This window comes from Odontesthes bonariensis, chromosome 11, assembly GCF_027942865.1.
Source record: "Odontesthes bonariensis isolate fOdoBon6 chromosome 11, fOdoBon6.hap1, whole genome shotgun sequence".
NCBI classification, from domain to species: Eukaryota; Metazoa; Chordata; class Actinopteri; order Atheriniformes; family Atherinopsidae; genus Odontesthes; species Odontesthes bonariensis.
Window position 1 is genome coordinate 10,923,874 of NC_134516.1, and position 26,535 is coordinate 10,950,408.

Below are 26,535 nucleotides of genomic sequence, written 5' to 3' on the forward strand. Positions count from 1 at the left end.
GGATTCTACAGCACCTCTTCAACCATAGCCTGAGTCAAGAGAATGTTCCAGTGCTGTAGAAGACATCTTGCCTTGTTATTACAAAATTTCGTGCATTTGCCCTCAGAGACTATGGAAATATCACATATCAGGAAAGTCCTGGAGAGACTGTTATTGGCTCACCTAAAAAAAAACATATGAAACCTTTAAGGACCCACTACAGTTTGCTTATCGTCCTGGGGATGGTGTTGAAGATGCCACCATCTACCTGCCTCAGCGAGCCCACTTTCATCTGGACTGTCAGGATCATGTTCTTTTATTACAATTCAGCTCGCACAGCTACATAAGAAGATGCAGAAAATACATCCATGCATGCATTTTCGAATTGATTTCATTTCAATTTGAATTGGTTCCATCCACGTTGTTACACTACTCTGTGATGATGCCATTACATAATGATATAAAACTGCTTATTCTTTTATTTTTTGCTGTACATAGTTTTATTTATTCCTTACAACATATATTTGTTTGTATGAATACAAATGGAGCCCAAATCACATGTTTTTATGCTACTTTGTGGAAGAGATAAATAAATTGTTCTCACCTCTAAATTTTACCTTTGATGTCCTCTGACTAAAGTTAATGATAACGATCTGAATTGAATGTTTAGACATCATTTGACCAAAGAAATTAACTGTATTTGATCAAAGTCACGCTACAATGGCTGGCCAAAACTGTTTTGTGCCCAGTGAAACCCAATAATGGCCCAGATCTGGTAGGTTAGGTCCAGAATTGGGGTGTCAACATCTGGTCCAAATGCAGCTAAAATGGCCATTTCTCGAACCTAAGTTATGTTCTGAAAGCTGATCATAAGACTGGCTTATTCTCTTGACTTCTTGTGACTTTTGAAACTTGTGCCAAGTAGTTTATTTATTTTTCTCCTGCAGTTTAGGTCTGCCCACTCTCCAGACCTTGCTCTCCAGGCACGTCCTGTCATCCTGTGGTTAACGTGAGCCGACAGTGCTCTTTCTTGTTGCTCCCTTTTAGCTGTTTACCAGTCTAGCTGTGTTAGTGTGAATAGGATAAACTGTGTAATGGCAATCATCCCAACCCTCCCCCCCAAAAAAACACCCAAAGTCAGCTGCAGAATAACAAAGCTGAATGTTGAGTGAGACATATTCTGCTCCGATGGAAATGCTTTTTCCACAGCAAGAATTTCTCCAAAGACCTTACAGAAAACACTTTGAGGGGTGATACTGCAATTTGCTTTTCAGCTAACTAATGAACTGACGTGAAATAATTATTTAATGAGCAAGAAGATCACACGACAACACCCTGCAAGCAAACTTTAGCCGCTTTCGGACTGTAGGAACCTTTGGCAGTTCTAATAACCTTTTAATCCGCGGGGCCGTTTTCTCCCGTGTTCGGACATACAGGAACTCGGGGCTTTCTCCCTTAGTTCCTATAACTATTTAGCTCCTTCTCCGAGGTCGGGTCTTTTCATGGTTCTATAGAACGATCTAACGGAGGTGTGTGGTGGTCGGTAGCTACGCCCCATGTCATGCTATCACGGCTGAAATGTTTACTCATACACGGACACAACCGGCGAGTGTTTAATAAGTTAAACTTACACTGGTCTCATTTGTCTGCAGCGCTCTGCTCTCCTTTCTTCCTTCATGAAATGAAAAAGTATCTCCTGACTCTCTCTGTGAGCTTTTCCAGCCTCGATATTAGACGCCTGATGTGATTGTCCATGATTAATATCACCATCATGCAGACCATAAACACAGTGGCCTCCCCGCTCTCCATATTAGCTTCTTGGTGGTGTTTTTTCTACTCTCCTTACTTTTACCGTTTTGTTTTGTGTTTGAATGTAGCGCTAAACGGCTAACGGCTAACACGTCACTGAAGCAGACGGCTGCGCGCGGCGCATCAGTCCCTATCAGGTCCCGACTCATGTGCGAATGCAGACTGAAACAGTTCCGCTGGGGAAGGATAGTTATCAGAACGAAATTCGAGGAGGGTAGTTCTGATAACTACTTTCTTAGAACGGTCTGTCCGAAAGCGGCTTTTGAGGCCATTAATTGTTCTTTAACAGCTTTCAAACCACTCTTGACCACCCTTACCTTCTACATGGAAGCTTTATTAGCCTGTCTTGTCGGGATATTATCACATTATGCGTTTTTGTTTTTAGAATTCTGACCTTTTAATTGTGACCTTTATATATTTAGAGGGACGAAGCCCAACGATTAGTTGACAACTGCTCAGCATGCAGCATCCTATTCTTGAAAGGGTTACATCGACGGTGAGAGTCAAGGAAGGACCGTCAGATCTCATCGCATCTCGGAGTTGATGTCTTAAATTGAAAGCGCCAGCGTGCTTTCTCAAAGAGACGAGTAGGTGTGGCAGCAGGCCTGAGGTTGACAGTCTTCTCTCTCTTCCTCTTTTTTTTTTCTTTTCGTCTCTCAGCTCTGCCGTCTCGCACGTTCATGGCTCTACCTTCCACCCCCTGCAGCCCTCTTCTCCACGGACTTCGCCCCACCCGAGCCTTAATCCCAACTCACTTCCCTCGCTGTCTGCGCCTCACCCCCTCCTCCCGCCAACCCCACCCCCGATCTGGGTCACCCATCACGCCTGCATGGAGCGCCGTTCACATCGGAATGTCACCATCCATTTAGGAGGGAGGCTCTCCGTCAGCCTGTCGCAGTAGGCCAACCTGGCCTTAATCCTTTGTATGGGCGGCCGAATGTATGTCTAAGAACCTCTGTGACCACAGATTCTGCATGGTCCCCGATTTTTAAGGACGAGTTTCATCTCTCCAGTCTTTCATGGGATGATTAACACCAAATGCAAGCATGGGCTTCCAACATAATGCTCTGTGTTGTCATCCAAACTATCCATTCGCCCATTTTTTTTTATACTTGCTTAATCCAATGCGGGGTTGCAAGGAGCATATCTTGGCTGTCATCAAGTGAAAGGCGGGGTACACCCTGGACAGGTCGCCAGTCCATCGAACCAATGAACCTAACATGCATGTTTTTGAATGGTGGGAGGAAGCCTGGAGAGAACCGCGGCATGCACAGGGAGAACATGCACCACACCACCATGTGGCCTCTCATCCTCGTCTTTCTGACATTCCATCAAATGGAAATCACATTTTTTTTTGTTTCCTTATTATCTTGTTAGGGGCTACACGGTGGTGTGGTGGTTAGCACCGTCGCCTAACAGCAAGAAGGTTCCAGGTTCAACACCCGGCTGGGGCCTTTCTGTGTGGAGTTTGCATGTTCTCCCAGTGTATGCGTGGGTTCTCTCCGGGTACTCCGGCTTCCTCCCACTGTCCAAAAACATGCATGTTAAGTTAATTGGTGTCTCTAAAATTGTCCTTATGAGTGAGTGTGAGCGTGTATGGCCCTGTGATGGACTGGCGGCTTGTCCAGGGTGTACCCTGCCTCTCGCCCATTGACTGCTGCGATAGGCTCCAACCCCCCCGCAACCCGACTGACGGATTCAGCGGTTATAGAAGATGGATGGATGGATGGTTGACTGACATACTCACAAAGTCAGAATCATCGGAAAATACCCGACACGTTAAAGGGATAGTTCGCGTCTTTTGACACGAAGCAGTATGACATCCCATATTAGCAATATCATTTATGAACATTTTCTTACCGCCTGCTGCGTCCTGTGAGCTGAGTTCCAGCTTCGTTTTGGTGTTGATGAAGGTAGTCCGGCTAGTTCACTAGGGCTTAAAAAATAAAGCGTCTTGCTTCTCAAAACAATATGCGTTCAAAAGAGTAATACATTTGCATTACAAAATCGTTCTCCAGAAAAAGTCAGACCTCACAATCGCTTGGCGCTATTTTCTCTCTCCCTTCGTATCACTACGGGCTATATAAACCGTGCTGACCGAAGTGCAGACCGAGCAGTCCCCTGCTTCCGAGCAGTAAACACCGTAACAGGTGCGGCTATCGGCAGGTGGCTGAACACATTGATATTAAGGGAGGCAAAAATAGCGCCAAGCGATTGTGAGGTCTGACTTTTTCTGGGTGGACGATTTTGTGATGCAAATGTATTACTCTTTTGAACGCATTTTGTTTTGAGAAGCAAAACGCTTTATTTTTTAAGCCTTAGCCAACTAACTACATTCGTCAACGCCAAAACGAGGCTGGAACTCGGCTCACAGGACGCAGCGGGGGGTAAGTTAATGCTCATAAATGATATTGCTAATATGGGATGTCATACAGCTTCATGTCAAAAGAGGCGAACTATCACTTTCAGCTACCGAAAACTTATTTCCATGCTTTCATTCTCTCGCAAAGAATGCTCCCAAGGCCGCTTAAACATGCACGGTTTTGGACTGAGAGAGGAAGCCACAGTATCCGGAGAGAATCCTCGCATCCAAGGGAAGACCATGCAGACCTCACACAGAAAAGCCGCAGCCAGGAGAAACCTCGCTGTGAGGTGGCAGCGCTAAGCACCACAGTGTGCAGTTTAGCTATTCGCTGCTATAAGAAAGTGTGTGTTGGGCCGTTGTTGTTGACTCTATCACCATGGAGCGCCACACACCAATCATTTGTGGGCATCACTCCAGTCATTATCGCTTCAAGGAAATTAAAAAAAAAAAAACAACAACAAAAATAAGATCACAAATAAACATTTTTATGTGCTTTTTTTTCCTCAGTGAGGACCATAAACAGTTAAAACATCAAATTTCTTTATATAATGTTTTATGTAACATTATAAAAACAAAGTCAAATTAATGTTTGGAACAGTGATTCTTTCCATTCTCTTGCGTGTGCTCTTAAAAGGGGAACTGTCAGACAGACCTCCAGCAAGCTTGTTTTTTCTGCTTTCATTTTGCTTTTTTTTGTCCGTTTGCCAGATAATGTCCCATCTGGCTTCACCTCTCTAATGTAACGGGATTTCATGTCGCTAAGCTCAAACTGCCGATTCTACCTGCCAATTCCATAATGTCTCGTTTTCACTCGCACGCTCCTCTTTCCACCTATTTTTGTTTTCTTCCGTACGACCTTAATGTGTTATATGTTGTACCTTTTTCATTTACACCGGGCCATTTTACAGCGATGCTGATAAATGTGCACCGTGCCTGACAAGGAAATTAGAAAAGAAAGACACAAAAAAAAAGTGTAGATTGTTCAAAAATCAAAATGATCTCCCAATGCAACTCAAACTCTAGGGGTTTGTTAGATTTCTGCTGCACGCTGCACTTAAACGGTTTGATTAAACACAGTAGATGATTACAAAAGGTGAAAAACATTGCAGTTTTGTTCATTTGTAACAAACTCACTATTACAGACTGATCAGAGTTGTAGGTTTATTGGAAAAATAAGGGGATGCGAGTTGAAGCACTGGTGTCGTATGGTGTGCTGCAGCCCACACAAATCAGTAGCTGCAAGGACAACAGTGGGACGGTTGACGGGTCAGTGACCTGTAATCAACCCACTGCAGTGGCTTCCTACTCTTGTGCGGCAGCAGACCAGCAGATTAAATTTCGCTGATTCAGCAAGAGACACGGGGGAGTTAAGGCATAATGAGCGCCGCCAGCGAAGTGTGACTGAACAGCGTGAACGGCGAAACCCCAGCGTGGCGCGAAAGGCACGCGCACACACGCAGGCACGCACAAGAGGCAGGGGGGGGGCGATTTTCAGCCCTCACAGATTAAGCGTGGTAATAACGGCAGTATGAGAGCACTGAGATTATGTCACAGCTCAATCCCAGTGAGCGTAGGAGGTGCAGAGTTTCTTATCACTGCTCTGGTAGCGCGGCCTTGTTGGATAAGAAAAGTAGCTCAATTCAAATGGTTATTCCAAAATTTCAGGGTGGTTCCGACGTCTGGCATAATTCCAGACAGATTCATCTGATCAGACTTGTTCCATAACCAACGGCTGATTCGACCAGCAGACTTTTGAGTCCCAGCTTATCAGTATTAGAATATATGGACCAGCTACCATGCACACAATGACACATGGCAATATCGCCATTCTTTAGTTAAGGACATAGAAGCTAAATAAACTACTGTCTGATTCAAAAGCGTATTTTTGTCAAAATCCCAATGTAAAGCGCTCCCTCGAGCTGCCATGAAATTTTAGGTCTTTGTTGTTTTAGATGGCAAAGATTTCCCCTTCTGTGGCCCCAGTGTGTGTCGCAGATAGCTTGGCTGCCCTATTAGAATTTCCCTAATTTTTTCCAAACTGAGAACGCTCTGACAGCTGCACTGGAAAAAATGCCCCTCCAAAAATAAGTAAAAAAACAACAAATACAAGAGGTTTTTGCTTGAAATAAGCAAATAAATCTGCCAATGGAACTAGTGAAAATCGGCTTGTCAAGATTTCTTGAAATAAAATGTGATATTTAGGACTTTTGAGATAAAAGTGATCTTGGAATTAGCTTAAAAACCTCTTCAAATGTCAAAAAAAGCTGGAATGAAGCTCATGTGGACTAAAAACCGCAACACTAAAAAAAAAAGGGGAGGAAATGGCTGCATCCCACTCCAGAAGCTCCTGATAGACCCATCCCCAGCTGTTACTCTTGCTTTTCACTGGAGGAGAATATGAACGGGATAATGGGCAGTAAATCAATCGGTGTGAGAGCATTCTGCATGTAAACTGACTCAGTAAATTGATGTTCCTCCTTAAAGACAACATGAGGTTGAATTCAAACCATGACTCAAGTGTCTCTCTGCGGCCTCCCTCAAACAGAATCTCGCCTTTCTCTTTACTTTTCGGTGTCCAACCTCATCGGACGTGTAGATGTTTCCTGGAATAAATATATCAGCCCCATCCGGTGGTGATGTCATTGTTCCCATGGCGATGAGAGGCCCAGGGGAGGGAGAGCCTGACTCTGGTCAGTGGAAGATGCTAGCTGCAGAGAGCGAACTTTGACCATGTTATGGAGGCAGAAATAGGTCACCAGATCCTGCATGCACGGCCCCTCGAGGGTCCCTCCTAACTGCACTGACACAAATGGGAGTCAAGCCACTTAAACTAGTCAATACACAGAGAGCAGGTTCCCAGTTGAGCTCTTTTAGTAATTCTAGAGCTAACTGCCAGTGGTGGTGATGGAGGTGATGTATATTTTAATGTAGAAATGTTAGTACCTCACATATTTAGGTTTTGTTGCCGTCAAAAATGCCACAAACAGCAGGATGTCAAGTAACAAAATGCTTTGATATTGAGATATTGATTTTTTTTTAAATGTTTTTCATCTTTCCTTGTGGTTCTTGCGGTCTGTGTGTGCCATCTGCAATCAAGCCCGACACTATCCACACTATCAACCTTTAACCAAAAGCGTTTATCTTCATTCTGAAGTTTACATTCCAAGACTCTTGTTAAAAACTGTAGTTCTCTTTCTTCCAGGACCACGGCCTACTCAACCAGCGTTGCTCTGCCAGGCCCTGCCTCCCCTGTTTTTCCCAAATCACCATCTCAGCTTGCACCTCAGCTCGTCTGCCACCACCAAACCTAATTAACTTTGTTGTATCATCATCCAACTGCTAAAACAGTCAGGAACATATCTCTTCTGTACCAACGGTCCCACCTTTGTGTTCGTACTCAAGTGCATGCGACAGTACTCTTTTTTTTCTTTGTTCTGACTGATCATTCTTAGGCATATAAACAAGAATATGTTTGAAAAAGTGAATATAAAATATAGCAGGAGAAAAAAAAAAAAAAAAACACAAAAATAAGGTTTTTTTGTAGAAAACCTTTAATCTTTCTTAGTCTGTTCTCAGTCTTGCAACATGTCGAATTCACTCTGTGGCTTATTATAGGGTCCAAACCTCATATCATAATTTGACAATGTAAGACTCATTCTGATGTTCACCGTTGCTAAAAATCCAAAGATCTGTCAAGAATTTACAAAAAAACGATGTGCCTAACTCCAAAACTCAATCGACACCTTTTGGCCTCTGGTGTATAATCGTGTGTGAATGTGTGTTCAGTATAAAAAGCTGCATATGAACCGTATATAATCAGAAAGCACTGTATGGAAGATTTTCCTTCTTTACATATCAAACCTATGAGGATCAGAACTACAGCCATTGTGACGGTTTTGCTCAACAGGAACCTTTCTGACTACTTCTGACAACTTCCACACCCAAACTCATGTACACTTCCAAAAAAACAAATCTAGTAAAGTCTACTGATTTGTTCCCAAATAAATCCACGAAACCCCGGAGCTCTCTGGCTGCTGGCAAACACATTATTAACATGAGCTAAATATAGACTCACACACAAACAGAAACCCTCTCAGAAACAACATTTCAACCACTCGCTCTGTCATTTCATTTCCTGCCGTGTAACTCGAACAAACCTAAGCTGGCTGAGGCTTAAACCCTGAAACTGGAGTTTTTTTTTTTTTGACGGTCAAAAAATATCTCGCATGACATCAGCCCAAACAATCACTCCCTCTTCCCGCTTCCCCATCTTGCCAAGTGCAATTCCCCCTGCTATTATATATCCACGAACAGCCAAGCTAATCATCTGGCTGAGCGCAGCCACTTAGATCTGACTCTCCGGGCCCCGTGAGTCATGGGAAAAGTGAGAGTAAAATGTCAGTGATAGTGGTGCAGAGCATGCCACCTGGCCGTGGGTCAGGACTGTATGTTTTTTTCCCCCCGCTTTTACATTTTCACGTTGAGGTGCAAAATTAAGAATATTTCGCTTGAGAAGCTGCAATCAAGCCCGGACATATAGGAGTGAACAGGGCTTGAAAACGAAATTATTTTTCAATCGTTCCGTTCCGAACGGTTCAGGCATGTTTAACGTTTTCGTTCTTGCATTCCGCCACCAACATATCGTTCCTGAACCGGTTCGGAACGTAAAATATCGTTCGTTCTTATCGTTCTGGCAGTGTTTGGCGGGCCTATCAAGTCTACGTGTGTGGACTTTACCTTAGAATTGCCCTTGATTTACACCGTAGCTCTATGCCCAAAAATAATAAATCACCGGCAGCATCCAAAAACATTCAGATGGGCTAAAGCTGTGTCGACGTCACTTCCTTGATCTGGGAGCTTCAAAGTAAGATGAGGGTTGATCTACTACTGTAGACAACAAAGTATTTGCTATATTTTACATGAATTTTTATGAACTTTTATGTTGTAGAGTTGTGGATTTATTTTATCAATGGAGAAATTGAGCAGCCTTGCTTTGTTGTCTACAGTAGTAGATCAACCCTCATCTTACTTTGAAGCTCCCAGATCAAGGAAGTGACGTCAACGCAGCTTTAGCAGCAGAAAAGCTATCAGGCTTGTGTTGATAATAATAAACTCCTGGACTATGTACAAACTTCCAAATGCATCGTTTTGTGAGTACAGACCATATTTGTACTACTGTAGAAGTTTGATGTCATGGCATGTGATTTTAGTGTGGTAATTTTGGAGATACTGCCAGGGTCCGTTAGCGCTTGTACTAAGCTATTCGGGATAACTCAGTAACTCAGCTGATGTTCAGCCAAGATCGAAAAAACTTCGGGTGGGCTACTTGGCTGGATGTCACGGTTCAAATGACCCTAGGGTGAATCTACTCCGAACCATCACTTTAACTAGTGGATAACTAGTGGATAACTAGACTTAGTAGTGGATAAAGGAAGTGATTCGTGACAGCTGCCTGCATTGAGCCTAGCGGGCAGCGAAGTGAACGCACAACCGGAAGTAGTCTTTTTTTTCCCCTGACAAAGGCTACGCTTTTGTGAAATTTTATAAAATATACAGAGAACGAAAAAAAACGTTATTAACCGGTTTTGTGGATTTCAGAATCTCTTTTCTTGACAATTATACTGACTGTACATTACCATAGATAATTGATGGCAATATACTGTTTAATCATTCAGGTCCAGTCCAAGAAACTACCTTTACACCCACTGACAGACCCGCTTACTTATTTTTAAAATCATGCTAATCAGTGCCCAAATCTTTTTTGGTATTTCAGGATTTCGCTTTTAAATACAACAAAAAATCCCTTAAACGTCCCTTAAAATCTATAGGACAACACATTATTTTTGCCACAAAAAACACAGATTCTGCAGATGTCACGCTTCATTAAAGGGGATTTTTCAGATAAGGTTAGGCTACGGCTACACGAAAACGAAACGAGGTTTTTTTTGAAAACGGGTACGATAATTCTTGCGACCACACGGAAACGCGCTGCTGTCCAGACGACAACGATGAAACGATACAGTACACACGCCACTGTGTCACGCCACGCTGTGAGACAATAGAGAGGTGTTAAAATTGGCTCCCAGCGTCAACGTGTGACTGACGCAAAAACGTTTTAGCTGTAACAATGGAAACGAAACGAGGCCGTTTTCAAACTTTCCCACTCTGGAACCCGTTTTCAAAAACTATCGTTTTGGGGTAGTGAGAACGCCGGCTCCGTGTGGCCGCGACAGCGAAACGATAAGAAAAAGTATCGTTTACAGTGAAAAACGTTTCCGTGTAGCCGCAGCCTTAGTCCTTAGCTGCCCCACCTGCGAGGCAGAACTCCCACACTTGCTTTTCAGACTTTGACGGACTCGCTTTTTATTCGCTTTGAATAGGGGGAACTTCATGGGTTGTCGCCCTAAATTGCAGTCTGCTGTTTTGCCTTACCAAATTGCTTGTGGTCAAAGTTCAAGTGGCTAATCAAATAGCATTGTGCAAACGGAGAGCGCTGCATCAAAATGGAGGAGAAAATGATTGCTGGTTCATGTGCCACGACACCTAGCGTGAAACCCTCTGGAAGACAAGCAGCTCGTCCTGAGTCTATTCATTCAAATGTGAAAAATGCACATGAGCAGAGATTCCGACCCCTTCTATTTGTCCCAACGAGGGTTAAGCTGGACCCATTTTACACAAGCCGCACATCCACTGCACGTTTTCATGCTAAATTTGTCTTTGTCAGATGGACAAATCAGGATAAGATTTACTTTGAGGTCTGTCTGTGTCTAAGCAGCACTCTCTCATGAGATCTGACAACAAAAAAATACATTAACACAGGAAAATATAAAAGTGGGATTTAAATATAACCTGATACATGTCATTTTCAATTGTACTTATTAGCCCTTTAAAGAATCTGTCCCAATCTACTTTGATCCAACGACTTAACCACTTATGAGACTACAAATCCATAATATTTCGTAGTATAAGCCAGAGATGGGACCAAGTCACACATGTGCAAGTCTCAAGTAAGTCCCAAGTCTTAGCTTTCAAGTCCCAAGTAATTTTTTCTTGGGCAAGTCAAGTCAAGTCAAAGTCAAGTCACCTTATTATTGCAATTTTACCTGCAGAATCTGATCTTAATAAAGTGAAAAGACAAGATATAAGTAACTGTCAGTAAACATCATTGGCCAATGTGTCCACCCTGTCCACCCCGTATCATATCAAGCTAACGTTAGCTAACTACCGACTAGGCTAACAGGATAATATTAGCTAATTTGACGAGCACTTACTGGTCAGAATGGATCTTCAAATGACGAACAAAGTTCGAAGTTATGCTAGATGCTTAACACTCAAGTCATCGTGTCTCAAGTCAAGTCAAGTGCAGAGTCTTTAACTTCCAAGTCCGAGTCGGGTCTCAAGTCTTTTATTTTGTGTCAGGTCAAGTCACAAGTCATCAAAACAGCACCTCGAGTCAACTTGAGTCCCCATCACTGGTATAAGCCTTGCTTTTATTGCATCATCTTATGCTTGTGTAGAATATTTGGGTGAAGCTGCTTTACGTCCATTCGCATTGTTAATGAAAGCATTTTAGCATGCTAACTTTAGCTTTTGATTCGAAGCACCACGGTTCTGAAGTGCATGCATTTGGTTTGCAGCCGAAGTCCAAGTGTTGGCTCACCTGATCTGAGGAGCTTACTTCACTGATCACTGAAACTGACAGGAGCTCAGTCCAAGCGTCTGCTCAGACCTGTGTGAGAAAATAGGCGGAGAGAAAGAACAGAGACTACATGTTAGGACATCATTAAACTGCACCGCTGTGGTTTGACAGTCGCTTTCAGAAGTGCACCGTGGAAAGAAATAGTCATGCCACTCGATCAGAGACGAGCTTAAGCCCACATCTTACAGCTCAAACCTCTGAATCCATCCCAGCAAGTCCTGAATCAAATTAGGGGCTTCTTTTTCACACAGCTTTCATCTTGGCCTTGTGTTGGACACAGCCGTGCGTGAGCCGTATGTGCACAGAGGAGCTGAGCTCTGTCACCTGTTTGCCAGCATCATTAATCCAAACTTCAGTGTGGTGTGGCCTCGTCTCCGTTTTGAGCTGCCTCAGCAACAAAAGGCAGAAACAATCTAATCTGTTCACTGTACGCACATGTGTTAATATCCTTTTCTTGTTTCGCTGCACACTGGAAAAAATTGCCCCTCCAAAAATAAGTAAAAAAATAACAAATACAAGAGGTTTTTGCTTGAAATAAGAAAAAAAATCTGCCATTGGAACTAATGAAAATCGGTTTGTCAAGATTTCTTGAAATAAGATGTGATATTTAGGACTTTTGAGATAAAAGTGATCTTGAAATTAGCTTAAAAACCTCTTCAAATGTAAAAAAAAAAAGCTTGTTTCATATGATATGTGACTCAAAACAATTTGTTTTCAAGACTTTTTCATTTAACAAGATATTCAAGATGTCTTCAAACAAGTCCCTATATCTGGCTGAAATAGTACTTGTTAGGCAGTTGTGTCTGATATTAAGTGTAATGAGTAGTTTGACTACAAATGAGACAAATATACTTGGTAAGACTTTGATTTTTTTTCCGTGCATGTCATTTCTTGTACTCATCACAACACAGGAGCATTTTGTTAAAAAAAATGTGGTTAATGGCATTATTCTCGAGCGTAGCCCCCTCAGTAATGCGGGATTTCCTCGTCGTTTCTTTTAATCTTACAATCAGTTTCGTTACACGCTGTGAATGAACCTGTCTGCCACCGGAGATTTTTGTCTTAAAAAGGTAACTTATTCTATGATTTTGCCTATCTGTTTGGTGCTCTGAGAGGCTGTGCTCGCCAGCAACTTGTCAAGTGAAAGATGAGAACGAGGATGTCTGTAAAAGGGAAGCTTGAGATGCAAAAAAGATCAGCGTTCCAAAATAAAAAAAAAAAGGAAAAAGGAAGGTTTACAGCCGAGTTACCTTTGCGACTGATGATAATAATTCAAAAGGAAATCAAAGTGATTATTTTTCCACAAACAAGTGGTTACAAAGTGTCCTCTGTGTGCCAAGTAGACGACTCCTCTTGTAAGATATGTTTTTAGGATTTGTAAAATTCTTGGATTCTTGGTCTGTTGGGGCTAAGCCAGAGGATGACGAGTTAAGTCTGAAGCCAGGCATGAAGAAAGACAAGATTTGCGCATTTACGCAGCTTTGGGACTGTAACGAGGTAGAACACAGAGCATCCTGTTAACATTAAATAAGTGTGAAAGGACCGTCGGGAAGGGGTGGGGGGGGGTGCTCTGGCGCCAAAACAAGCGTTTGGAGAGAGAGAAGGAGACAGAGGATGGAATAGAGAGACACAAGGAGAGCAGAGAAAAGATTCTACAGAAAGGAACGAGGCTGATTTATTACAGCAGAGAGAGAAAAGAGAAACAAGTGAAAAACTGAGGAAAAGAAAAGCCGCAGAGGAGGAAAAAAAAAAAACATATCCTCTGTTAAAGAATAATTCAGTTTACTGCAACTAAGCCTCGCTCGTGTTACTGCTTATGCTGGTAGCCGATGAGGTAGTCTCATTCTCGTAATTGCATTTGCATGCTTTGGAGCTTTAGTTTTTAGAAGTGTTATCAAATTTCAACCCAATTTCCAGAAAAATTGTGACGCTGACAAAAAATGTCAACGGAAACTAGAATGCAATGATTCAGAAGAAGAGTGAGCCCTATATTCAGTTGGAAAATAGTGCAAAGGCCATATGTCAGACAAATGTTTTTGTCTGTCTACAATCCTTTATCAAAGCTTTGCTGCATAAAAGAAGGCTTTTATGCACAGTGTCTCATTGAAATTCCATTTAGTTGCTATTGCCTTTTTATTTAGTTTCATTTAAAGGTAATGACGGTTTTTAACTTTAGCTTTGAAGAAAGAAGAAGTTTCTCATGGGGGGGCAAAAGTTACAGATGAACGGGCAAGTGTCCGGAAAGCTTTTCTGCCAAAGAAACGTTAGAAATTGTTTTTTAAAAAACGGCTGCTTCGGGGCCTCCGTTGAGTCTCTATAGAGATGTTAAAACATGCGTAATTTGTCTTCAGTAAACCTGACATGCAACACCACTAAGTAGGTCGGGGATTTCAGTTTGAAGGTCTGATTAACTGGGCTGACACATCAAAGGGCGATAAATCAAGATGGAATAACCAAAATTAAAGAGGTTAAATGAAAGGTGAAGCATGTGTTTTAATTCAGTGGTGACTTTTTGTTGTTGAAGGGTTTTCCTTGAATCTACATGCAGAGAGAGGGAGACAAAATGCATCAATCATTCTCCAAAGGGAAGGCAGCTGATGTTATTAATGAAAGAAAAGTAACAGTCACACAGGAAGTAATATTTCTTCTGGAAGAGAGTCGACCGGCAAGAGAAGCTTACTGTTGCCAAGAAGAGAGGCAAAGATACGGACGCCTGGTGGCTGCGGCCTGGCCAAAAATATCAAGACACCCGTTTTTTTCTTCCATAAAAATATCCCATGTTTTTTTTTTTTTTTTTTTTATATCTGACTAATGATACATTCAAAAATAAATGGACTCTGCTGGATGAAAAGATAACAAGCGTTTGCATTCAACAAAAAAACAACAACAACTGTTTTTCGCCTCCAAAGCTCCAGAAATAGACACCACCCACCGACCCCTACAGCTTGCCATCACGCAAGCTATCTGCGCCACATCCTATCTTATCTTCAAACTCAATTAATTGAGCTTTCGCAGGAGGCAACGCTGAAAGTGTGACATCTCCACTGTCTTATCAGTCTTCCACGACCATCAGTCCACCAGTACATCTTTGAAGGAGGTCAGAAACTGTGACCGCAGGGTCGAACAAACAGGCATTTCCTCTTTGGGCCCCTGGAATGGTGGAGCGCAGCTGAAAAGTCATGTTATGCTAATCTTCATAACGTTGCCCCTGTGTGTTCCTCCCGAGGGGAAGAAGGCCAGACGATTTACACACACGGCAAATGGAGGGGCAATGGAGGAAGGAGGACAAGCGAGGTCAGAGGCTGACCCCATCCACAGATTTGTCCTCTTCATCAGAAAACGAGGCAAACAGGAAATGAATCCTAAAATTAGCTCTGCGCTAAAAGGCCTGATAAACCAAGCTGAACTTCATTAAAATGATCCAACAGAGGAGATGACAAAGAGATGCTTCCAGACTTATCTCTCCATCTTAATGACATTTTTAGAATAAAAGCTATAATATGTCTCAAATCGCTCAGATTTAGGTACTCTAATCTTAGGCCCCAACAGAAACATTCCCAGCTCGTAGAGTTGGAGGAAAAGAAACACTCCATCGACTGACATTTCTTCATTGAGAATGAACTTTTCGACATTTAAATCTCTCTTTGGCTCAAGGCCCTCATCTGGTCTTAGATGAGATAATTTTTTTTTTTTTTTAAAGCCCTGATGTGGCTCAGTTTGTATTTCATTAAACAAATCCCAACTAATGACGTTGATCTCAGAAAGTGGCCATGGCGCCGCTGCAAATTAGAGGTGAAGGTGAACCTGTCTTTGGTGATCAGTCATGCAAAAAAAAGGCCCCCGTTACACAGCAAATAAAAAAAAAACCTGTAGGGTAAGTTACCACTGAGCTGCTCCACCTGCGGGGCCTTATGACTCATGAAAACATCACTGGAAATCTTGGGAAATCAGCCACATACTTGAAGATCTGGGATATGTATTCTCTACTAAAAAAAAAAGAGTGACAGGTATAAGGCAGCTCATTGCTACCAGCAGAAATAAACGTGGCTAAATGGTATCTATGGAAATCGGGGGGGGGGGGGGATTTCCGTGTTGCCAATTTCTGTTAGTCGCTGTAGTGACTGAATTTGTGTACAGTACGGTGACGCAAAGTCTCCCGTTGCGTTCAGTCATGCTCCATGAGAGATCTTTTAGCCCCTGGTTGTGTCTTGTGGCGCTCATTGCCTGTGATTCTAAACATATCAGACACTGCATCGGCTCAAACTACTTTCTTGGGTACGTTGAAAAAGAGGTTGCATTACCCATGTGATCTTATGACCACAACTACTACGACTTGCCACAGCGAGAGCTTAAGGTCAAAAATAGGGAGTAAGGTTTGTGTTAACTAAAGAAAAAATTTTAAAAAATGTGCTTCCCTTTGAATCAGTGAAACGCTACTTTGGTTCTCAGGGAAATACTTGGCTGATATAACACCCACTTTTTAAAACCCATACCACAATTTCATTGAAATAAAAATCAAACAAGCGAGTGAAAGAGAGACCAATGCCAGGACGGATTTATGATAGCATTGTGACTGCTGAGAGGCCAGTCTGTGTTGCTGGAGTGCCGGGGTTCAACCTGGTGGTCCAGCCAGCAAATCTGACGGAGCCTCTCCTCTGAGGTCTCTCTGCTTCCTCCCTTTTTAAATTGGCCATCGCCCCCCCATTTCCTCGTCTATAATTCACAAAGACAGCCTCTCCCTCTCCCCACGAACAGAAACGCACGCAAGGTCTCCCTCGGGCCAGCGCACTCCTCGTGACAACGGATGCCAAAAAAAAAACAAAAAACAAAAAAAAAACATGCCTGGTGAACACATCAAATCCAAGAGGTTAGGGGAAACTCAATGGTGAGCACTTCTTTGACATGACCAAAATGCCATGAGAGATAAAGCACAGAAAGACGTCAAGGTGAATCTACCAAAAACCAAATTTTCTTAAAAATCCTTTACAATTGCTGCGATAGAGGAACTGGAACTCTTTTTTACTATTCTTTCATATTATTCGTGTGCTAAATACCAATTCAGAGATGAAGTGCAGTACTTTTGGCTCCTCGTGATCTGTTCATTACATACTTCACTTGATGTGAGCCAGTGAACAATTGCATCTGCGTTCCATTTTGCCCATTTCGATCACAGCTCTCCGTGTGCAGCCTTCAACTCTTTTATTTAGCTGGGCACTACGTTTGATCAGTGCACTCTTGCCGATAAAAAAGTAGAGACGAAGCTACGGGGCTGAAGAGCCCAACTCAACAAACGAGTATTATCCAAGCATCTGTTTCTCGAGTAGGAGAAACCGAGGCCAAACCAGTCTCTTCTTAAAGCATTTCCGCCTTTACAGAACATAGCAGCAGAAATGAAACACGTTGTAATCACAGCATATTGTATGCATCTTCACCGCTATGCAATTGGACTCACAACTCTAGAAATTTGGCCTGTAGCATTTGGAACGCAATTAGAGGGACCCCGATCAAATCAAGCCTCCAGCACAGCACTGGTTTGACTGCACATTCAGGCATAGTTGAAAGTGGGGTCATTCAGCGTGCCAAAAAATACCTTCCTTTTTTTTTTAATAACCGAATCCTAAATATGAAATAGGCTTTTATCGTTTACTCCCTCAATTGGCACTAAGTATTGCTTGCTGAATTGGTCATCTTCAAGGTTTCAGTCTATGTCTACTGAATTACGAGTAAAACCCAATGAAACCTCTCGTGCTTGCAAGGTCAAATGAGCATGCAAAAATGTTTGCCTTATAGTTTCAAGTCATAAATAATTATTTCAAGGAATTCTATTAATATTCACTCATGCAATCAAACCAATTCTGAAGAAAGTGTATTTTTTTTTATTTTTATTACCCCCTCCACACTGTTAAGTAAATTAGGAAGTGGTTGGAGAGCACAGGCGTCCAATGAAATCCTACGTCCCATCTTGCAGTTCAATAGAACATTATCTGGAGCAATGTTTAAAATTCCATCCATTCCGCAATTTGTTTCAGCATATTTACTCATTTCCTTTAAGACCAGTCGCTAGTGATGGCAAACTGCAGAAACTCTGTTTCTGAGCGCTATATATATATATATATATATATATATATATATATATTCATGTAAATCTGCCCGGTAGTTTTTGCATTATCTTGCCGGAAAGATAAAACAATGCATTGTGAAAGTTATTCATTTTCATCCCCACAATTTGAGCGCATGTCACCACCAACAGTTTGTGAAGTAATAAAACCATGCTGTGTGAAAATCAGCAAGAGAAGAATTGCATGACCTGAAAAGACATAGAAGCCCTTTATTATTTCTTTAGACTGCGCTCTTCAAGAGGGGCTTTAATTAGAAGGAAGGGGACATGAGCTTGGTATAAGACTTCAACTTAAGCCTGACCTGACTGCAGAAAGGAGCCACTGCCCTAAAGGAGCCAAATTATACATCTTATCTAAGAGCATGTGAACCCTGATTTTTCGACATGTCCTTCAAGCACCTCTGCATCTTATAAGACAGCAAGAAAGAGCGACGGACATCATTGGAGAAAACAGACTGACACACTTGTTTTATACCGCAAGATACCAAACATTTCTTACCTAACCTGCAAGCTTAAACACATGCAAGCAGCAGTAATGTAAACCCAGCAGGACCAGGTGCTGTTTTTTTGTGCCTCCAAGGCGACAGCTGCACTTTAAAGTGAAGACAGGTGGCAAAACCGGTCTCTATGGGAGTGTTTTAGTGGCCTGAGAGCGTGACATGCGCATTCATCAATCAAAATGTTCGCACAAGGCGGTACGAAACCGTTCTCGGAGGCCATCCTTTAATTACTGTGGAACACTTTCCCTGTCCGGAAAGTGAGAGTGGTGAAAAATATCTTTAATTCTGGCAAGCTTTTGCAGTTTAATCATGCAATCTCCAGCTAATATACGAGAAGCATCTGAGATAACAAAAATATAATTGTATGATTCTATTTAAAAAAAATCCCTCTCTGTTGTGAACTTGTTATGTCAGAAATTTCTATCAGTCTTGTCAAAGACTTTCAAGGATGAAAAGCCATTGGCATGTATTGAGTTCAGCACTTAAATCCTCTTTTGCGGAAAAAAGATTTCTTGCTTTTATACCACACAACAGAGTGCTTTTATTGAGTGGAGACAGTGTTCTACATCGTCCCTCCTGGTTAATTTCCATCATGCAGCATCGCCACACATTCCTCAACATGACAACAAGCTTGCGTAACAGCTTTGCCAGTTTTGCCGCAGACCAACCCGAGATGTTTACTCAGCCACATCTGTCTCCGGGGTTCACGTCATCATACAGTCACAGCTGCGATGTCCCGATTTACAGCCATCGACTAGCACTTGTCACCAAACGGTGTTTGGCATTTTGTCAAAGTCCAGGGACTGCAGTGTTTCTTACGTTTACAGCATTTTATTGATCTAAAACTACAGAGGAAAAAAATAAAAGGCTGTTGCAGCTGTTGAATAAGCTTGGACTGGGATCCAAGCAAGATTAGGAAGAAGTAGCAAATGTAAATTGCATTTGTATGTATTGCATTACATACGATTTATTACTGCACTAGAGGCAGCCTGTTGCAGTGAATTTGATCATATAGTTTCTATCGTTGTATTTTCTTAGAAGCTTTTTTACATAAAAACAGATTTTGAAACATTTATCTACGCTAATGTGGATGCCGTGCTGCTGGGGCGATTTCTACTGGTAGTTCTGGTACTTGTCGTCACAAAAGTTGAGATACATAACTATGACAACCGGAAAGGCGATTGCATGTGGAAGCAGCTGATTGAAATAAGAGCCCAAATCACTATGAGTTGAGGAGCAGATGACGAGGCTGCAGAGCAAGAACACAATGGAGAGAAAGGAGGAGGAAGTTCAAACCATTTCTCCCCTCAATCATCTTGGGAAATGTGAGGTCAACTGCAGATATTATGGAGAAGCTCGGAGTCCTGATGAGGAAGCAGAAAGAATATTGTGGAGGCAGTGTTATTTGTCTCACCAATGTATGGCTACAGGAATGAAACCTCTCTGCCTGGGTTACAATACGGGCAGACAAAGACTACAGACAGAGAGTTGACATTAAAAGAGGAGGGATTACATTTCTTGTTAAGAACAGATGGCGTCATCTTAAACATGTTTAACTGTTGGCTGTCAGTGTCCGCCCACCTTGTCTATCAACAGAGCTCCCCTGTGTCACCTGTTGTGTGTGTGACATCATCAACTCAGTCATTGCCAAGCTACAAAAGCAACGATCCAGTCCATTCTGAAGATTTCAATAACTCCTCGCTCTGCTACACTTCCACACTCCAAAAGCTTTGTCAGCTGATTCTTGAACAATGAATTCTACTTGATCTATTTATATCAATAATATATCTATGACAATAATTTGTACCTCAGCAATATCATTTTCCTTTAGTCATTAATCAAGTCTTTTTGAATTGCATTGAATTGAACTGAATTGCGGGATGTGCTTTTTCATCAAAACAAAAAGGGTGAAAATCCCGCCTTTTTGTTCTCCTTGGGGCCGAAAAAGACAAAAGGTTAAGTGAAGGAGGAGAACAATGGCCTCCCTTTCCAAGCTCTGCATCTCTCTGACACCTACATTTATTTCCAATACATTTCCAATGCCTTGCTGACTCACAGCAATCGGAGCCATTCAAAGAATTTGACTCCAAAGCAATGTCGCTCCCGCCCACTGCTTCTGCCATGCGAGCAGGGCAACAGTTAGTTAACCGTCCTCAAAAGCACCCTCTTATCCAAAAACAAAAAAAGGCAAGCCTCACTATGAGGGCATGAGTGTGACAGAATAGGAAGAGAGCTGCGGAAGAAGGAGAGAAAAAAAAAGAGGAGGAGGCGGCGTAGGACGATTGGGGGCGGTGGGGCTCTGTTTGTCTCCCCAAAAAGGAGGACAGAGAAAGGGCGCATTTGCCCCCTTTGCCATCCCCTCCAACACCACAGTTGTCATCCCAAGTTGGTTTCCAGAGAAGAGACAGCTCGCCTGAGAGCAGCCCAGCAACCATGCAGACAGACGGAAACACAGACAGACGGACGGGGAGAAGGGGTGGAGGGCCACGGAGAGTCACGTCAGTGTAGATGTGACAAACATTCTGGTGACTTGCACACCGTCATAGATAAAACATAGAGCCATGACACCTTATCGACATATTTCACGGTGCCCACAGATAAAGGAAGCCTACTCAATTGGCACCAAAATCAAATTTTGTATTTTTAACCCTTTATTGTGCGGGAGAAACGAACCCTCCTTTGGCCTTACAAGTTGTCATCATCATTTCTCTGTTTAGCAGAAATAACTTAGAGTGGGAAGTTTTGCATAATTGTCCATCCGCTTCTGACATCAGCTTGCTTTTCCACACTCCTACAGCTGCAAGATGTTTGTTTGCCGTTTCTGTGGGTGCTCCGTTTCAAATCCTCTATAACCTCTCAACAGGACTCAAATCTGGCCTTCGAGTTGGCCCGCCGTATAACTTCCCAAATTTCTCGTGGAGCAATCTTTGGTTGAGGATGTCTCTTCTGCTCAACCAGTTAGAGTTTTAGATAGATAGCCTCGCACTGTTTTCAAGAACTTAGAAGCAGAATTAAGCTGAATAAATGACAACAAGCTGCCTCAGTCCCTGAGGGAGCAAAGCAACCCCAAACCATAATATATACACAGTTGGTATGAAGTTTTTTTCGGGAAGAAATACCTTTGTTTGCAGTGAAAACCTTTCTACTGTTGCTGTGGCCAAAGAGCTCTAAATAGCTCGTCTCAAATCATTTCTACTGCGTTTTCCCCCCATCACTTGACAGTACATGGTCAGGGTTAGAATTCATGAACTTGCTTAGGTCTGCATGCTACAAAACATATGGTACCAATCCACTCTGTTACAGCTTACAAATTTTCATATTCACGTGTCTCGATTACGTCACGTCTTATGAATGCTGCCCGACAGAAAACAACAGCCGAGGGATATGTCAATGTCTCACAATTTACAACCTTGGACCGTGACAATGCTACACATTGGACAAGCGTACAAATGTGTGTCCACTACAATGTTTACAGTCTGCAGACATGTCTCGACTCTTGCTCCCTATAAGGAGATTTGTATAGTTTCTTCTCATCTGCAGCCACATTCTAATTTCCTAGATTTGTAAATAACGTTACAGGGATACTCACTTTCTTCAGATGAGGAATCCGGGTTTTTATCCAATCAAACTCTGAAATTGACTATATATTGACAGTTTTATGTGTCAGTTGTTAAAGTGCATAATGCTAAATAAAAAGAGAGAAAAAAAAAAATCAACCGGGAGGCTGAATAGAACAAACACAGTATGAGACATACTGTTGTCCCATCAATAAAAAGCTCACTGTGGTAAATTGCCCAGAACAAAAGGTTAAGTTCGGTTTGGGTCCCAGCTTTGGACTTTATTACCGTTCCTGTGGAAAATTCATGAATGTGTTTGGAAAAACTTCTAAATCAACATTTGGCTGTTAGCTAATTACCATACGTTGCCAGCCTGGCCTATTTCATCCTTTTCCAGACAACCCGAGACCAAGTACTTCGGGCCACAGGAAGCAAGGACAAAAAAAAAACAAAAAACAAGGGTATGAGACAGAGAGAGAAAGAGAAAAGAGGGGGGGCAGGAAGAGTAGGAGAGACACGAGAGATCAAAACAGATTAAAGCAGGAACACGCAGGGGGGAGGAATAAACATAGTGGGAGGTATAAAAGAAAGAAAAAGAAAAAAAAGTGGGCGTAGAGAGGGCAGAGAGAGGGAGCCAAAATCCTTATCTCTCCATCACCACCTGCTCCAAAACTCATCCAGACCAAAATGTCAGCAAACTTGTGACAGCCAGATCCGCCGACGCTGACAGGCAGCCTAATGTGTCCCGCGGTCTTGCCCCGCTATGTGTCACGCCCACGGACAAACCACCAACAATGTGTTGGCTATGAGTTGCTAACCGCCAGTGGACAAATGCCGTCACAGTCTCAGCCTCTGAACTTGACATAAATCTTGAGGAAAAAAAGGAAAAAAAATAAAAAAATCTGTGGCTATCAAGGTTTATATATTCAAGGTGTGAATATCTTGAATATTACATTTTTTTTCTTTACACTCACATGCACAACAACAGCATGCTCGGAGTGCTGGCCTGGTTGGCTGAATAGTCACCAATGTCTAGACGGAGAATGTCACAAAGACTAAAGGTCACCAAAACGCAGAAACAGCCCCTGGCTTATCACAACATCAGCTCTTTCATTCAGCTATTTCAAAATGTCAGAAGCAGCCATAATGAACAATTGCAATCACTGCAAACAAAAGGGAGTGAAACGCAGAAAGATATTGATTAAAGATAATGCACAGTCGGGATAGAAGAAAGGGAAGCCGTCTGAGACGTTTTTTTCTGACTACTGAATAAGCATATCACTAAAAAAAAAAAAGAAAAAGATGCATTCATGTTTATCTCATCTCGACCGCTTTTATAGATTTATCCGACTATGAAGCAACAAAAGCTTCCATTAGACTTACTCATACCACTTGGAATTGACAGGGAAACACCTTACCTGGTGAGGTGCCGTCCAGCGTTTTGTCTGCAAAGAGGGAACGAGGGAGGCAGCGAGGCAGTGGCTTCTGCAGAGAGAAGAAAGATGGGAAATAGATGAGAGGCAGAAAGACGAGCAAACAGGAGTCATTGAGGCAGCGCCACACTGACAGAAATGGCTGATGCTTTTTCGCCGGTGAACGGAGCTAGCAAGAACACCGCCTCGGCTTGCACACTCCTCTCTCACAAACATACACACACACACACAGAGCCGACCGGCACGCCGCCTTGCCTCCCATCCACCAGCACTCACACTCACAGACAGTGCTGAAGCCAGTGTCTGCACTGCATTGGGGAGGGGTGGAGATGGGGGTTGGGAATGGGAGGGCTGTGGCATATCTGAGTACAAGAAATGTGTATATGTTTGCTCGTCAGTCCCATTAATTCACGTTTGAAAGGGATATGAAGCTCATCCAGCCCTGAGGGAACAGACATCCAAGATTAAAGACTATCTTTTCCCAGAAAATATCAAGAAGAGTGTTTCATTCTCTGCTTTGTGTTTATCTCAGTCACTCTTTTTTGCTTGAAAATGCTGAAATCATGAACGCTTGAAACATTCAAACATGACAGCGAATGCGGCATAGGAGCGCATGTGTGAAGGAGGGGTGCGGGGCTTGCCCCATGCTGAATAATTGCTCTGTCCTGGTGCTCATTTGCAGGCATGGCCAAGTGCTGCAGCAGGACTAAACAAAGGCAGAGAGGGGGAACGAGGGTAAGAAAAAAAAAAAAAAAAGAGGTTCTGACTGCAGAGGCTGGACTACTAGAGAAAAAGCAGATAACCCAGAAGCACTGAAAGCCTTAAATTCTCTGCTCATTACTCCAAGCTCAAACCACATGAAATGAAATATATTTATAGCGCAGAGACTCACAATGGTCCCAGTGTAGCTATTCATCACCTGCACTAGCAGAGATGTCAAAGTGAATAAACGCAGACATTATGAGCATACTGGAAGAGCTTAAAGGATGAGAGTGCAAATGTGTAAAAAAAACTCCATCTTAAAAAGTTCAAGGTTAAAGATGACATTTCTATTCCTATCCAAACAGACTATGATAGAGGGACATCGAGTACCTTCAAAGTTAAAAAGACTTTAGTCCTAAAGTTCATAGGAAAAGTAGCCAAATCATGTCATCAGAAAAGAGCAATGTGTTCTTTTGTGAGCAGAATATCAATTTTGTCAAGCTGCCTCCCCATGAACATCTGTTGAGGAAACCAAAAAAAAAACCCCAAAAAAAACAAAAGAAGTGACCACACCAACTGCACACACTGTAACCTTTAAGAACAGATGCTTGTTTGGGGATATTTATTTTGTAGTTGCTTTTTTAGTTGCAATTTGCTTTCCAATGTTGGACACGATCTGTTGCAAATGCCTCAGCTAAAAAGCAGAGTCACAGGCACCAGATGTGCTAAGGTTCTTGTGCACACAGACTCTGGCTGTAACCCATGTCGAAAAGTGGCATGACGCGGGGAATTTTTGCGGCAGTCCACCATTCAAGAAAGATACTTCTCAAAAACTGTATTTGATTCTGCGCCTAACTTAAATCGTATAGCTGTAATCTGGAATACGCACTATTAACAAAAAAAGTTCATGCAAAAACCACAAATCTCTATTGTCTATAAATAAAATGTCATACCGTTTAAAATCTATTTTGTGCTGGTATTTCTTTAAGTAATTCCTGCTAGCTTCACTGGCTAACATCAGTATCAGTAATAAAGGTAACCATTCTACGAGCATTTGCTTTAGCGCTGAAGAGCGTGTTAGCATCTTAGCTAATGGTTTTGGTTCCTTCTCCTACAACTTGACCGTTTTAGTTCTCTCTTGCTGTCCGAATAGCATTTCAGCTCGAGCTGAAATTAAACTTTGTATTAATAGTTGTGCAGAAACGCAACATCAGATTAACACCGATTAATACTTCATTTTCATATCTAAACGATTATGTATGTCCCAGAACACCCTCACAACAATTTCTCTCTGTTAGCTTATTTCACCTGCCAATAAGTGGTGCAACTACCCCCAAAACAAACAAAAAAATAACACACACACAAAATGATTAAGCTTTGCTTTTCTTTCAATATTTTGCTTTAATAACATGCAAACCCCAGAACAAGTTTTAAAAATTAAGCCAGTGTTTATTGTTGCAGGTGTTAACATCCGCATTGGTAGTTTGAACCAAACCAGAAGCAGAGTTTGGTGTAAAGAAACATTCCCGCACACGATCGCCAAACCCCAGAGAGACCACTGAGGTAGATGCAAGGCTGAATCATAAAGGATACAGTCATAAGGTTCCAAAAAAACCACTTAAAAATTAGAGGGGGAGAGGGAAAGGAGCAAGTCTGGCCTAATCCACGTCGTCCATTAGCTTGTCCTGTTTCGGAGAGGCAGAGAGAGCCATCAGTTTAAGACTATAATCAACCTGTCAACATCAAGGACTGAATCAAATCTAAAGAAAGAAAATGTAGCATTTAAACTCGCAGGGGAAAAAACAATCTCGATGTAAGATTTAATTCAACTTTTACTTTTTCTTCCCCTTTGAGGGTAAAGGAGCTGACGGAGGAAAATAAGAGATGAGAGAAAAGGAAGGCTGGGTGGCAGTGAGAGGGGAGATGGACAGAAGGAATCAAAGCTCTGCTCTTTCAGCGCCTGCTGCATTTAGGGAGGCCTTTTGCCAGTGCTGATTAGAGACTGAGGCTGCAGGACCGACTAGCGTAGCCACGGACATCTAATCCCCCAAAGAGCAGATGCTGGATGTGCTAACGCCAATCTGCCAGAACAGAACTGTCAACAGAAACAGCGTCGTGCCTCTGCCAAGGTTGTACATCGTTTAGTTCCCCGTGTTGAAGCAGGACAAATGGACTATTAGACATTAGGTGTACATTTGTTCAGTGCAACCAGGTCTCATTAATTCAGGAGTTCTGTGTTTTTACAGATATTTATATTGTGGTGCATGTTGTCACTGCATATAGCATACAGTTTTATCTTCTAATCCTAAATCAAACGTAGGTCAATCTCGTTGCCGTATTCGCAATCGGTTTGTGAATCAAGTCTTTGGCTGG

General features: G+C 42.3%; 1 protein-coding gene across 15 annotated transcripts in view; it reads right to left on the reverse strand.

The window, feature by feature from the left end:
* LOC142391618 (uncharacterized) overlaps window positions 1-26,535 on the reverse strand; it is a 73,813-nt gene that overhangs the window by 24,748 nt on the left and 22,530 nt on the right. For 11 of the 15 annotated variants that reach the window (XM_075477511.1, XM_075477522.1, XM_075477521.1 and 8 more), the window contains exons 1-2: window positions 23,446-23,747; window positions 11,814-11,882 (exon numbers count right to left, since the gene is read on the reverse strand). The gene's annotated coding sequence lies outside the window, so the exon portion shown is untranslated. Of the gene's footprint in view, window positions 1-11,813; window positions 11,883-23,445; window positions 23,748-26,535 lie in introns of those variants that run through there. The other 4 variants (XM_075477510.1, XM_075477509.1, XM_075477513.1 and 1 more) reach the window with 4 other exon arrangements.